General features: G+C 45.8%; 1 long non-coding RNA gene across 1 annotated transcript; it reads left to right on the top strand.

Annotated features, from left to right (window-relative positions):
• Positions 1-1,719: 1,719 nt before the first annotated feature.
• LOC143435374 (uncharacterized) lies at positions 1,720-10,062 on the top strand. The gene is made up of 4 exons (XR_013105609.1): positions 1,720-2,231; positions 6,594-6,920; positions 8,119-8,186; positions 9,056-10,062. It is a non-coding gene; the product is annotated as an uncharacterized LOC143435374 (long non-coding RNA).
• The last annotated feature ends 2,850 nt before the right edge of the window (positions 10,063-12,912 follow it).

Genomic DNA, 12,912 nt, shown 5'->3' with positions numbered 1-12,912 from the left:
AAATAAATGAGAGTTAACCTCAAATTTTTATCCAGTGGGATCGAAGTAGAAAAATAGAGAATTTCATCTAAAACTACTTTTACTGGATATGTCTAAAGACCTGAGCCTTCCTCACAGGATTTGTTCAAAGAAATCTGTTGGTTCCTTTACTAACAAGGATGGTTCCTCTTCTCTCTTTAGCCAGTGATTGTAAGGCTCCTGGTGTCACGTGTGAGATATCTGAATGAAATTGGACAAAGAGCCTTTAGGCAACATACATGGAGCACATGGTTATTACCGAATCACACGCCCCTACTAAAGCTGTGTCGGATAGCAGCTACTTAATATTTGTTGAATTGATGGATGGATTAGTTCAATATTGAAACAGATCAGCTATCTTGCCATTTAATAGGTGTTCCCCTTTATTTCTTTCTTTGGTTGAACTTGATCACCAACATAAAAAAATTAAATATTTGTTGATTTGTAAGGTTTTCTAAAACTCGTAAGTAAAATGTCCACTTTGCCCATTAAATGTGTAAATATCTCAGTGGTGCCCTCTGGGGGCCCCTTCTATGATTACAGTTCCTGCGCCCCTAGTGGTCATGCTTGGACTCACACTTTGCAAATAGAAAATCAGGGCTGGTTGAATTTCACCAGCCTTTGTCTAGCTTGTGTGACAGTCTGATACCTAACACTAAAGAAATAAAATGAAATAAAAGAGAGGACGGAAGGAGAGAAGAGACAGGAGGGGAATAGAGGAGAGAAAGAGGAGGTGGGAGAGAAGGGGAAAGGAAGAAAAAGAGACAAGATAAAGGAAGAGAAAAAGTAGAATTAACTGAATTGAAAATAGAATCATTGGGGCTGGAGAGATGGCTCAGTGGTTAAGAGTACTGGCTGCTCATCTAGAGGTCCTCAGTTCAATTCCCAGCACCCATATGGTAGCTCACAACCATCTGTGATGGGATCTGATGCCCTCTTCTGGCATGCAGGCATACATGCAGATAGAACAGTCATATGCATTAAATAAATAAATAAATAAATAAATCTTTCAAAAAAAAAAAAGAAAAAAATAGAATCAAATGTTTAAGAAAAGTTGTAGTCTAGAAAATGGGCCAAAGTGTGCTCTCACCCCCCCCCCACACACACACACAGCAAGAAGTGACAGATGAGCTCTCTTCTTGTAGCTAACTGACAGATGATGTCAACAATCCTCACTGCACACATTAATTAACAAAGCCCTTTTCATCGTCTGACTGAAGCAAGAAAATCCACAATGATGGAAAGCCCCACCCTTGTGGGCTGGAGCCTGGGGTGGATCAGATTTAGCCTGGTTCCCAGTACCAAGAAGTAGGGCACTGCCAGCCTTGGCAATCTCTCCAGCACACCAGGGAGAGATGCCAGGCTGGGCAGGGACACAGTGGAAAGTGTTCTGTTCTCTTCGGGACTGTGTTTGAGGACAGAATTTTAAATATCATGTCTTTTCTGTAACTCTCTTTGGATTCTCAAAATAATACATAGAAAAAAAAAATCTGACAAGGCTGAACCAGGTTGAATCCAAGCCATACCCCCCCCCCCCATTACCTGGTTAAAATGAGATTTAAATGATTTTTAAAAAATAGTTCGTCAATTCTTAAAAAGGGAATGGAAGATTGATTGGTCAAACAAAACAGATTATGCACATGTCCACAAGCTTTGAAGGGCTGAGAGCGAATGGTTACCTGGTAAACGCTTAGCTAACCAGGGAAAGCCCGGAGCTTCCCAGGGTGGCAACCGAGAAAGAGTCAACTGTGACCATAGGATCCAAGGCACACTGGACCCGGGCACACTGGAGTGGGGCGAGTCTGTGGGCTGAGGATAGAGGAGGACTCGTTAGCAGTTTGGATGCAGAGCTAGCAGGATCTAGCCAACAAGACCCACAGTCTCACGCCAGGCACCGCAGCATCGTCCTAGGAAGGCAAGAGCTGGTCACTGCGGGGTTATTGCTCTCGAGCAATGGGAGACAGTCTCACAAGGAGGCCAGACTCCTGCTTCATCCCCGTGTGTTAGTCACTCGCATCGCAAGCTGAAGAAGGACGGACAGCTCCTGACTCAGAGCGGCAGGGCGCAGTACGCTATGGTGGGAGGAGCGTGTCCTGGGAGTTTGGGGCAGCTGGTCACACTGCGTATGCATTCAGGAAGCAGAGAGAGATGGCCGCTGGTGCTCAATTCATTTTCTCCTTTTTATTCAGTCCAGGACCTGGCGCATATTTAAGGTGGGTCTTCCAACCTGATGTAGATAATCCCTCACAGACATGCCCAGAGATTTCCTATGGGGATTCTAAATCCCATCAGGTTGACGGCGAAGGTTAACGATCACACTGTCCGTCTCGCGCACATCACTAGTGGTTGTGAGAGCATGCCCTAGGAAGGAGACAGGAAGAGCCCTCTCTAGGATCTGAAGTCTAACGGGAGGAGCCCTCTCTGGGATCTGAAATCTGTGCAATGGAATTATTTGACTTCAAATCGTATTAAAGCTGAGAGAAGGCGGGTGGAGAGCAGACCCATGACTCATCAGCAGGGTTTAGCTGAAGTTACAACTTAGAGCAAGCTTCCAGCATAGGCTATGTCATGCCACTGAGGTTGGGAAGGATTCTAGATGTGTGTGGGAGGCTCACCAGCTTATGCTGGGGAAGTCCTCAGCAAGGACAGGCTGATGTAGGAGGATAGGCAAGTTCAAGGCCAGACTGGGTAACATAGTGAGACTCTAAAAAAAAAAAAAAAAAAAAAAAAAAAAAAAAAAAAAAAAAAAAAAAAAAAAAAAAAAAAAGGATAAAGACTATAATCCAAAATTTGTCTCCAAAACCAAAGAAGGTCATTAAATAATAACCAAAGGATCCAATAGAAAGGCATAATAATTATAAACACATCAATTATATCTTTTATGCTGGGCCTTTGTGTGCTCTCAGTGCTGGAGTGTTGGTTCCTATTTGTCTGTGGACAAGATCACCTGGCTTCCACTGCTGATAGATCATCAGCCTTTGGGCTGTGAGGACTCTGTCTATCTGAGACCAAGGTTCCTTAAAGAGTCCTCCTCTGTGATCCTAGCAGCAGCCTGAAACATCCGCATATTCCAAGCACTGGGAGGAAGAGAGGGGGAAGAAAGGGTGGCCTCTCCAAGGGTGACTCCAGGAAGCTACACACATCTGTGCAGATACCATTAGCTTGAACTGTGACATGCCCCCTCCCATTGAAGCCAGGCTGCCCTTGGGTTGTTTGTTATTTCGGGCTCCAAAGAACAGCTGATGTGCAGGAGTTTTACTGTGGAGAAAGGAGAATTTACCAAGCGGTTGGCATCCCATGTTGTCCTTTTAACTGCGATAACTCTGATACCGTGCTCATATTGATGACGACTCAGACCTCAAATCCCACCTTAAAGGAACCTCCACAAGCAATAATTTATGATCCCAAACCTAATCAACCAAAGTCTGATCGAATCACTCCAAGTACTTAAAAATAAATTTAATTAAAAAAATTGGCAACATGGGCGATGGGAAAACCTGAGATGCCAAACAGGAGATCTCAAGGAAACTCGGAAATTAGTCTCAGCAGGATGCCTCCAAACCATCTCACAGCAAAAGCCTAATTTCCGCTCACTGTGAGGATCCTTCGCCCAAGGTAGTAATTATTCCTTTGCCCAGTGTGCCAAAGACATAGAGAACCCAGCCTGGCCAGCCTCTGTCTTCTGTCTAATGGGGTTGTCTGTCATGTGTTCTGTCCCTAACAACAAAGGCCTTTATGTCAAGACAGTCAAGGCTGAGGACTGAGGAGGAGAGCTTTGTCAGTAACTTTTCTGTGAAATACAACCATGAAGAGAACTGACAGCGCCTATCCCTTGGTCTTCAGTGTCTCAGCTGATGCTAACTGATGCTACAATGTTCCTAAGGGCAACACTCTGACCTTTAGGGATTTTTTCCCTACCTTCCTCTTCCCCCTCTTCCTCCTCCTCCTCCTCCTCCTCCTCCTCCTCCTCCTCCTCCTCCTCCTCCTCCTCCTCCTCCTCCTCTTCTTCTTCTTCTTCTTCTTCTTCTTCTTCTTCTTCTTCTTCTTCTTCTTCTTCTTCTTCGGTTTTGTTTTTCGAGACAGGGTTTCTCTGTATAGCCCTGGCTGTCCTGGAACTCACTTTGTAGACCAGGCTGGCCTTGAACTCAGAAATCCACCTGACTCTGCCTCCTACGTGCTGTGATTAAAGGCATGCGCCACCACTGCCTGGCTTTCTTATTTTTTTTTTTTTTTATTTTGCAACAGGGTCTCACTATGCAACCCTCACTTGCTTCTGGCCTTTTCTCTTCTCTCACGCTGCGTAAACCCTTCAAGCCCAAGCTAACTCAGAGAGGGTTGCATATGCCATTTCAATGAGGAAAAGTCACCACCATGAAGCGGTCCAATGCTATTCAGTGTTCTGTAGCTCACACAAAAACTTAATGGCCCCTAATCAAAATTTACATTGGGATCATTACAGAAGAAATTAATTCCCTGTGTGTATGCATGCATGTATATTTGTAGCTTTCCTCCAATGCAGGTATCTTTAAATTGATTATTTGTTTGTTTGTTTGTTTGTTTTGGTGTGGATGAGCGTAGGGTATAGAGGAAAGAGGACAATTTCTGGGAATTGGTTCTTTCCCTCTGCCATGTACATTCCAAGGATCCGACTCAGGTCATCAGGCTTATGGACAACAGTATTACTCACTGAGCCATTCCACTGGGTTTCAGTGAGGTTTTCTTTGTAAGATTTGTTTTTATTTTATGTGTATGAGTATTTGTGTGTGTGTGTGTGTACACATATGCATCATATGCATGCAATACTGTAGGAAGTCAGAAGAGGGTGTTGGACTCTCTAAAACTGGAGTCACGGGCTATTGTGAACTACATGTGGGTGCTGGGAACTAAACCCAGGTCCCCTGTAAGGGCAGCCAGTACTCTTTAGCCCTGAGCCAACTCGCCAGCCCCAACCACAGTACCTTTAAGGAAAAATTTAAGAACCTGGGAAATCAATAGAAAATAGAAAGTTCTAGAAAGCTGCTCATTATAAAAAGAGATGCTTTGCTGAAATACAATGTAATCCTTTTTCCATCTCACAGCTCACATGCCTAATGAAGTCAGGAGCCTACCGCTTCCAGAAATAGCACCTATTGCTGTCTTAGAATCCAAAGCCTGGTGCTTTGCATCCTACTGAAGAGGTCATTTGTCTCAGCAGAGTCTTAGCTGTGCTTGCACAGGTGGTGCGGCTGCGGCTGAGAGCACCAGCCTATCGCAAGAAGGGTTATATGTGGAGAGTTTGTCAGCCATGGCAGGGATGCAAGGTTTCAAGGAGATAGTGGGTTTTCAGGGAGTTAATTAAGTTTACAGTCTTTTTTTTTTTTTATCTGTTTAAACATCTGGAGACTCTGAGGCTTAGATCTGGCTTGAGATAGTCATCCATTTGCTCTTTTACAGGAGAAATGTTTCAAGCACTTAGCTGGACTTGGTGATTCCTGTCTATAATCCCAGCAGTTGGGACACTGAGGCAGGAGAACTCCTGTGAGTTTGAGGTTAGCCTAGGCTGCATACTGAACATCAAACCAGCCTAGTTTACCAAGTGAGACCACATCCTGAAAAACAAATAAACAGGGGCTGGAGAGAGAGCTCAGCAGGTAAGAACACTGGCTGCTCTTGCAGAGGACCTGACCTGGATTTGACCTCCTTTTTTTTTTTTTTTTGGATTTGACCTTCACCTACATCAGACAGCTCGAAAACACCTGTAATCCAGGTACAGGGAATCTATTGCCCTCTTCTGGCCTCCATGGGACCCTGCATGCAGATGATACACATAGTCAAGCAGGTATACACACTCACATACACATAAATAAATAAATAAAAATAAATAAATAAAAATAATTTTAATTAAAATTAATTAATTTAAAAGTCCAAAATACTTTGGTTATTCTCTTTTAAATCTCTTAGTCCTTTTTCTTTCCTTATTCACATATTTCATTCTTCTTTATCGTCTCTTTATTTGCCACTTCTATGCTAAAAAACATCATTCTTAAATAAACATTATATCCTGACAAATTCACCTATGGCGTTGCTTAACTCTGACTTAGAAATAACAGCATAAAGAGGTTTTTGTTGTATTGCTCCAGCCATCTAATTAAGAACTACAGAGACTTGAGAGATGACTCTATAGTAAAGACCACGTTCCAAACACCCACATTGGTCCGCTCACAGCTGCTTGTAACTCCAGCACCAGGGGATCTAGCGCCCTCTTCTGGCCTCTGTGGATACCTGACTACACACAGTGCACATAAGCCCATGTAGGCATATAGACACATACACATAATAAAATTTTAAAGACAATAGTGATTAAGAACAGTGAACAGAATTTACAACTAGAATAAAGGCTGGAGCCACCTGTTTAGATGAATTATACTTGAGAGAGACCACAGAGACTCATCTGAATGTCCCTGCAGCACACAAACAAAACTTCTTTTGGCTTGGTATAAGCTACTAGATATGACCTTTCAAAGCAAAACCACAGAAGGATTATTTAGCCAGTAGGTCAAGTTACTCACTGTTAATTTTTCTCCTTCCCACATCAGTCGGACTCCACAACTTTCCTGAAAGTTCTCCATGTCCAAAATGAATGACAGAAGCTGGAGATATGGTTGAGGCTTGGGAGATGCCTGGGTCAATAACGTGTGTGCCATGTAAGGATTAAGACCAGAGTCTGACTCACCAGAACACATGTAAACAAGCCAGACATCATGGCTCAGTCTTGCAATCCCAGCACCAAAGTGGAGACAGAGCAATCCCTGGGGCTCACTGGACAACCGGACTTATCTAATCAGTGAGAGACCTTGTCTCAGAACGTAAAGTGGAGAGCAGCTGAAGAAGACGCTGGATATCAACTTCTGACCGAACCATATGTAAGCATGTGTGTACACACACATACACACACAATGAGCAACAACCTCCACACAGCTACTTATACTACTTACATTTCAGTTGCCAACCTCACCTTCAGTATGGTTGATTTCTCTCCTTCTGTTTGTTTGATTATATACTCCTTTTTTGATGATGTAGATTCCAAGATAGCTCCTATACTAATCCCAGTGTCTCTGCCTGGTTCCTTGCCCTGTCACCATCCCCCTAGGCACCCCCTAAAGATTCTTCACATTTCAGAGTCTGTCTCATCCTAATCTGATGCCCCCTGTGTTGGTTGGTACATCACCCTTACTCTCAGGTAGGTCCTACCCAACCTGTTGGGAGCCATGGTTAGAATAATGTTGGTTGGACATAGACTAGATAAAAAGGTCCTTCAAAAGTAGAAGAGCAATGGATGAGAAAGCTGCAGGCTAACCAGCTTCCTCCCCTTGCTCTTTGCTGGGGCACAGCACCTCCTCTGTGATGTCCCACAACCTCAGGAAAAATCACCCTAAATTCACTGCTCCACACTTGCTCTCTCCTAGATCCTGTCTAGGTTCTTTTAGAATCTAGTAACCATCTATACTGGTTACTTTAACTGTTGACCTCACACAGCCTGGAGTAAGCTAAGAAGAAAGTCTTAATTAGGAATTATCTACATATAGTTGGCCGTGTTTGTAGAAGATTGTCTTGACTGGTAATTGATATAGGAAGACACAGCCCACTGAGGGTGGCACCATTCCCTAGGCAAGAGGGCCTGAACAATGTAAGGGAGGAGAAGGCCAACTGAGAGCAAATGAGCATTTCTCCTCTCTCTGCTTTTGACTATGGAGGTGGTGTGAACAGCCAAGGAGGTGTTCACACCTGAGGAGGTGGTATGAACAGTTGAGGCAGTGTGAACAGCTGACTCACGTGCCTGTGACTTTGCCAACAGACACTCTAACCTAGAATCCTAAGCCATAAACCCTTCCCCTCTCTATTTGTCACGGTGTATGTCACAGTATCAGAAACAAAATTAGAACACCTTCTTATTTATCCGCCAATGTCCCCAGGTTCTTTTACACGTTTTGTTCTGGTTTCTGGTTTCTTGGTGAGAAGTCAATTTGAACTATTTAGATATTTTTTTACTAAAACTAAAAACTCCCAGAGTTTTCACAAAAATCTAAAATTTTGTTTTCTGGGTGTGTCGTTTCTCTACAGAGAGGACCCATGGGCTCTAGATACAGACCTGGGCTCCTGGCTTTCCAGATCTGGTGAACACGCTGATGGTGGGCATAAATGCTGTTCTCTCTCCCCCTCCCCCCTCCCCCTCCCCCTCCTCCTCCCCCTCCCCCTCCTCCTCTCCCTCCCCCTCCTCCTCTCCCTCCCCCTCCTCCTCCCCCTCCCCCTCCTCCTCCCCCTCCCCCTCCTCCTCTCCCTCCCCCTCCTCCTCCCCCTCCCCCTCCTCCTCCCCCTCCCCCTCCTCCTCTCCCTCCCCCTCCTCCTCTCCCTCCCCCTCCTCCTCTCCCTCCCCCTCCTCCTCCCCCTCCCCCTCCTCCTCTCCCTCCCCCTCCTCCTCCCCCTCCCCCTCCTCCTCCCCCTCCCCCTCCTCCTCTCCCTCCCCCTCCTCCTCTCCCTCCCCCTCCTCCTCCCCCTCCCCCTCCTCCTCCCCCCTCCCCTTCCTTCTCCCCCTTCCCCTCCCCCTCTCTCCTCCTATATTAGAAGCTGCCCAGCCCAGAGTGGAAGCTGGGCTGACTGTCCTCATTCTCCAAGGGCAGGAAACCAGAGTGCAGCCTTGATGTTTCAGAGAGAACTGTGGATGGCACAGGACTGGGTTTTCTAATGATGTAAATACTTTGTAGCAGGGAAAGCTGTGAACCTGGCTGTGACAGGGGAGGGGACTTAAAGAGCAGAAGCTAGGTCCAATTAGGGCTTCCCTTGCAGAGTGTTAGAGGCTTTTGACCCCATTTTCCTCAGAAAGAGAACTGGAGGATCCTCCTTGTTTCTACTATATACCAAATGTTTCTCTCGGAGGAAAGGGTCTCCTGAGTAAAAGCCAAGATTTTTGCCAGTCCCTGGGGTCTAGGAAAAGTGTGTTTGTGCCAAGCAAGTTTGTGCTTTCTCAATTCTTCAGCCTTACGGACTCTCTCCATTCTAGATGTTGGATGAAGCAAAGAGCAGGTGGCTCCTGTGGGGCATGCTGGGAGTGGAGAACGCAGGTGGCTCCTGTGGGGCATGCTGGGAGTGGAGGACGCAGGTGGCTCCTGTGGGGCATGCTGGGAGTGGAGGACGCAGGTGGCTCCCATGTAACCCTCTCTAAACGACATTATGCGTTGTGTGCATCTCCCAGTATTATTTCCAGTGCCCATTTGTGAAACTTCCTGTGTCAGTCATTGTTGCTGTGCCAAAGAAAGTTATGGGAAATGGCTCCAAAGAAGGAACTGTTTGCTATGACACACATTTCAGCAGTGTTGGCCCTTCCTGACTGTGGTGAAGTAGAGCTGCTCACCTCATGGCATCCAGAAGTGCAGAGTGACAGGAAGAGGCTGGACATGAGATGTGACCTACTTCCTCCATCAAGTCAACCATGAAGTCATCAGCGGATTAACTAATTTTATCTAATGAACATTGAGGTTGTTACAAAAGAGCATCAGTTCTGTGCAGGGTAGAACTGCATTCTTTAAGGTTGTTTTATTTCTCTCTCTCTCTCTCTCTCTCTCTCTCTCTCTCTCTCTCTCTGTGTGTGTGTGTGTGTGTGTGTTTGTGTGTGTGTGTGTGTGTGTGTGCGTGTGTGAGTGTGTGTGTGTGTGTGTGTGTGTGTGTGTGTGTGTGTGTTCATGCATGCATGTGAATGCAGTGCCTACAGAGGCCAGAAGTGGGTGTCTTATTTACAGGCATTTGTGAGCACTAACATGTATGAGGCATTTGTGAGCACTAACATGTATGACAGGAACCGAACTTGGATCCTCCACAAGAGCAGCAAGCACTGAACTGTCTCTGAAGTCATTATTGCTTTCTTTAAGCCAAGTCTTTCCCCATATCTTTAATGTCAGCCCAGGTTCCCTCCAGCACGCCATGTTGCCAAGCAAGTGTTTCTCCATATATGGAGCTTTTAAAGGTGCTAATAAGGAAATATCTTCAAGACATGGTCTTAAGTAATAAAAATATGTTGCATAATAGTGTATAAATATACATACATATATATCCTGCATCTGTTCAATTTTAATTTATGCATTCACATAAGTATGGAATGTCTAAAGTCACACTTTAGATTGCTTACTTCTACAGAGTGAGTTCTGGGCATCCAATGTAGAAAGAAGGGAGCCTTGTTTTCTGGCTTTTGTTCAGTTATATTTTTGCCACCGGCATATATAACTTTTCTAACACTTTCATTGCTGAGTATTTAATGAGAACTAGTGGCCATAAGCTCTAGGAAGAAAAAGGAGCAACCAGCACAGGCAGTCAGAGAATCTTTTCCTGTTTTCCTAAGGGTGTTAGAGATGCTGGTCACTTCTCTGTCTCCTGACAGGAGGGCCTGAAGAATTAAATTATCTGGCTGGAGAATACTTGCCTTCCAGCTCTGTCACCCCTAAATCTACCTGAGGCCCAGAAAGACAGAACAACAAACTATTACCAAGTCCCCAGCAGGTCCTGGAAAACACATTTCTTTTGACAGTCATTGCTTTTGTAGTAATGTAGTCTTCTATTAAACAGATTTTTTTTTTCCAGTGAAGTCAGGGGCTCGATGTGAGCAGAGAATGTGGGGTGTCTCTCTCTCTCTCTAGAAGACAGTATGCCATCTAGTGTCCCCAAATGATTTTCATGGCCCTGTGGAAGATTCTGCTGCATAACTGAGTTCTCACTGAAGTCTCTGTCCACAGCATCTGCACCAGCCTGGAGTCAGATGAAGAACACGGAGAACTCATTCGCCCTCTGGCCATATCGTTCCCTTTGTATACTAGAAAGAATGTGTGCTGTGCCAAGTATGACCTCTACCTGCAGGATTCAGGAGGCTGTTTGATTTTTCTGTTCAAGGATAGCATCGTCACCCTGGCAACCAGACACTATGGTACAGATGGGAAATCTAATATCCGAAGGCTGTTTGAAGGAGACACATACTAACACCGCAGGCTCTGACTACTCTCTCCTATACTCTGAAACAACTGCAAAATAAGAGTCACCTTTTCCTGGAGGCAGAACAGGGTCAGCTATGGTATACCCCTTAAGCAGGTCCACTGCTACTCTGAAATCTACAGCAGTTGAACATTTAAATCCTGCCTGCCCCCCCACCCCCCCCAAAAAAAATACGGAGTATAACATTAATAGACTGCACACCAAGCCAGTAAGCTGGGGGCCAGTTAGTCAAATGTTCCAACCTTTGGGATGAGTAAACTTCCCTCCTTTGTCTAACCTGCAGGCAACCTGGAAATCCTATCCAGTAATGGTGAGGCATAGACTGGGGCATCAGTATCCCACTGGCTGTGCGGATGTAAGTCCCTGGGACTCCTGATTGCCATATTTCATCAAGTCTGAACCAGAGTGTTATATGTGGAGATGTATGCATCTTAATATGGCCTAAATGGTAGCAAGGATAGGTAGAAGTTATCCAGATAAACCTCTGAATCATGGTGGTATATCTCAGGGCACTTGTGATTCTGGTGGTCCTTTATGGGTAACCTGGTCTGAGTGTCTTTTACAATATAGTTTCATTTGTGCATGTTGCTGGGATTAGAAGCACACACACCACCACAGCCAGTCCTGGAGATGATGGCAGGGGTCATTTGGAGGTGGAGCTGGGACATCATGGGAACATCTGCCCAGAAAATGAAAACGAGGTTGTCTTAGTTAGGGCTTTACTGCTATGAACAGACGCCATGACCAATGCAAGTCTTATAAGAACAACATTTAACTGGGGCTGGCTTACAGGTTTAGAGGTTCAGTCCATTATCACCAAGGTAGGAGCATGGCAGCTTCCAGGCAGGCATGGTGCAGGAGGAGCTGAGAGTTCTACATCTTCATCTGAAGGCTGCTAGCAGAATACTGGCTTCCAGGCAGCTGGGATGAGGGTCTTAAAGCCCACGCCCACAGTGACACACCTACTCCAACAAGGCCACACCCCTAATAGTGCCACTCCCTGGGCAGAGCATATTCAAATCATCACAGAGGTTCCCCAGGACGATCTCCCTCCACTTCTCCACTAGCCTCCATCCACTAGTGTCCTGCGGTCACACGCAGGATCCAAAATGGGGCTCTGCCCCAGCTTAGTCCCTATGTCCTAATTGTCCCACTGTTATGGTTCAAGCAAAGGTATTTCTAGAGGAAGAGAAGGTAAGAGGGAGAGAGAGAAAGAGAGGGGGAGAGACAAAGAGGGAGAGACGGAGAAAGCAAGAGAGAGAGAGAGAGAGAGAGAGGGAGGGAGAGAGAGAGGGAGAGAGAGAGAGAGAGAGAGAGAGAGAGAGAGAGAGAGAGAGGAGAAGAGAGAACCAGCAGCTACAGTGTTGATAGTGGAATCTTTAGGAAGAATTAACACTGCTACAGTCTGTGTGCAAAGCTCCAGGCGGATTTGCAGCACTCAGAAAGAGCAGCTCTAACTACTGCTGGCTGAGCTCAGGAAGCAGAGCCATTTTGGAAGGAGTCTCTAAGGAAGTGAAGCACCAAAGCTTAAAATCCCCACTGAAACTCTTCCTCCTGCTTCCCCGGAGCCCTGGAAGTCCTCCTTGGAACACTCTTTCTGATTCAGTGGCTAACACTGCAATTCCAGACAGCTATATTGATTGTTTTTCCTTCCCTGAATGAGCAGAGTCCTCCAGGCTCTGTGGACAGAGCAGAGTGCTGGCACATTTCTTCCAAGCTCTCTGCTCACGCAGGCTGGGTTCCTGTCTCCGTTAAAGTTGAACCCTGAAGCCGGGCGGTGGTGGCGCACGCCTTTAACCCCAGCACTTGGGAGGCAGAGGCAGGCAGATTTCTGAGTTCGAGGCCAGCCTGGTCTACAGAGTGAGTTCCAGGACAGCCAGG

The sequence above is a fragment of the Arvicanthis niloticus genome, chromosome 21, assembly GCF_011762505.2.
Source record: "Arvicanthis niloticus isolate mArvNil1 chromosome 21, mArvNil1.pat.X, whole genome shotgun sequence".
In the NCBI taxonomy this organism is placed as follows: domain Eukaryota; kingdom Metazoa; phylum Chordata; class Mammalia; order Rodentia; family Muridae; genus Arvicanthis; species Arvicanthis niloticus.
Note: the sequence above shows the minus strand (reverse complement) of the source record. Positions and strands in the feature narration are given on the sequence as shown.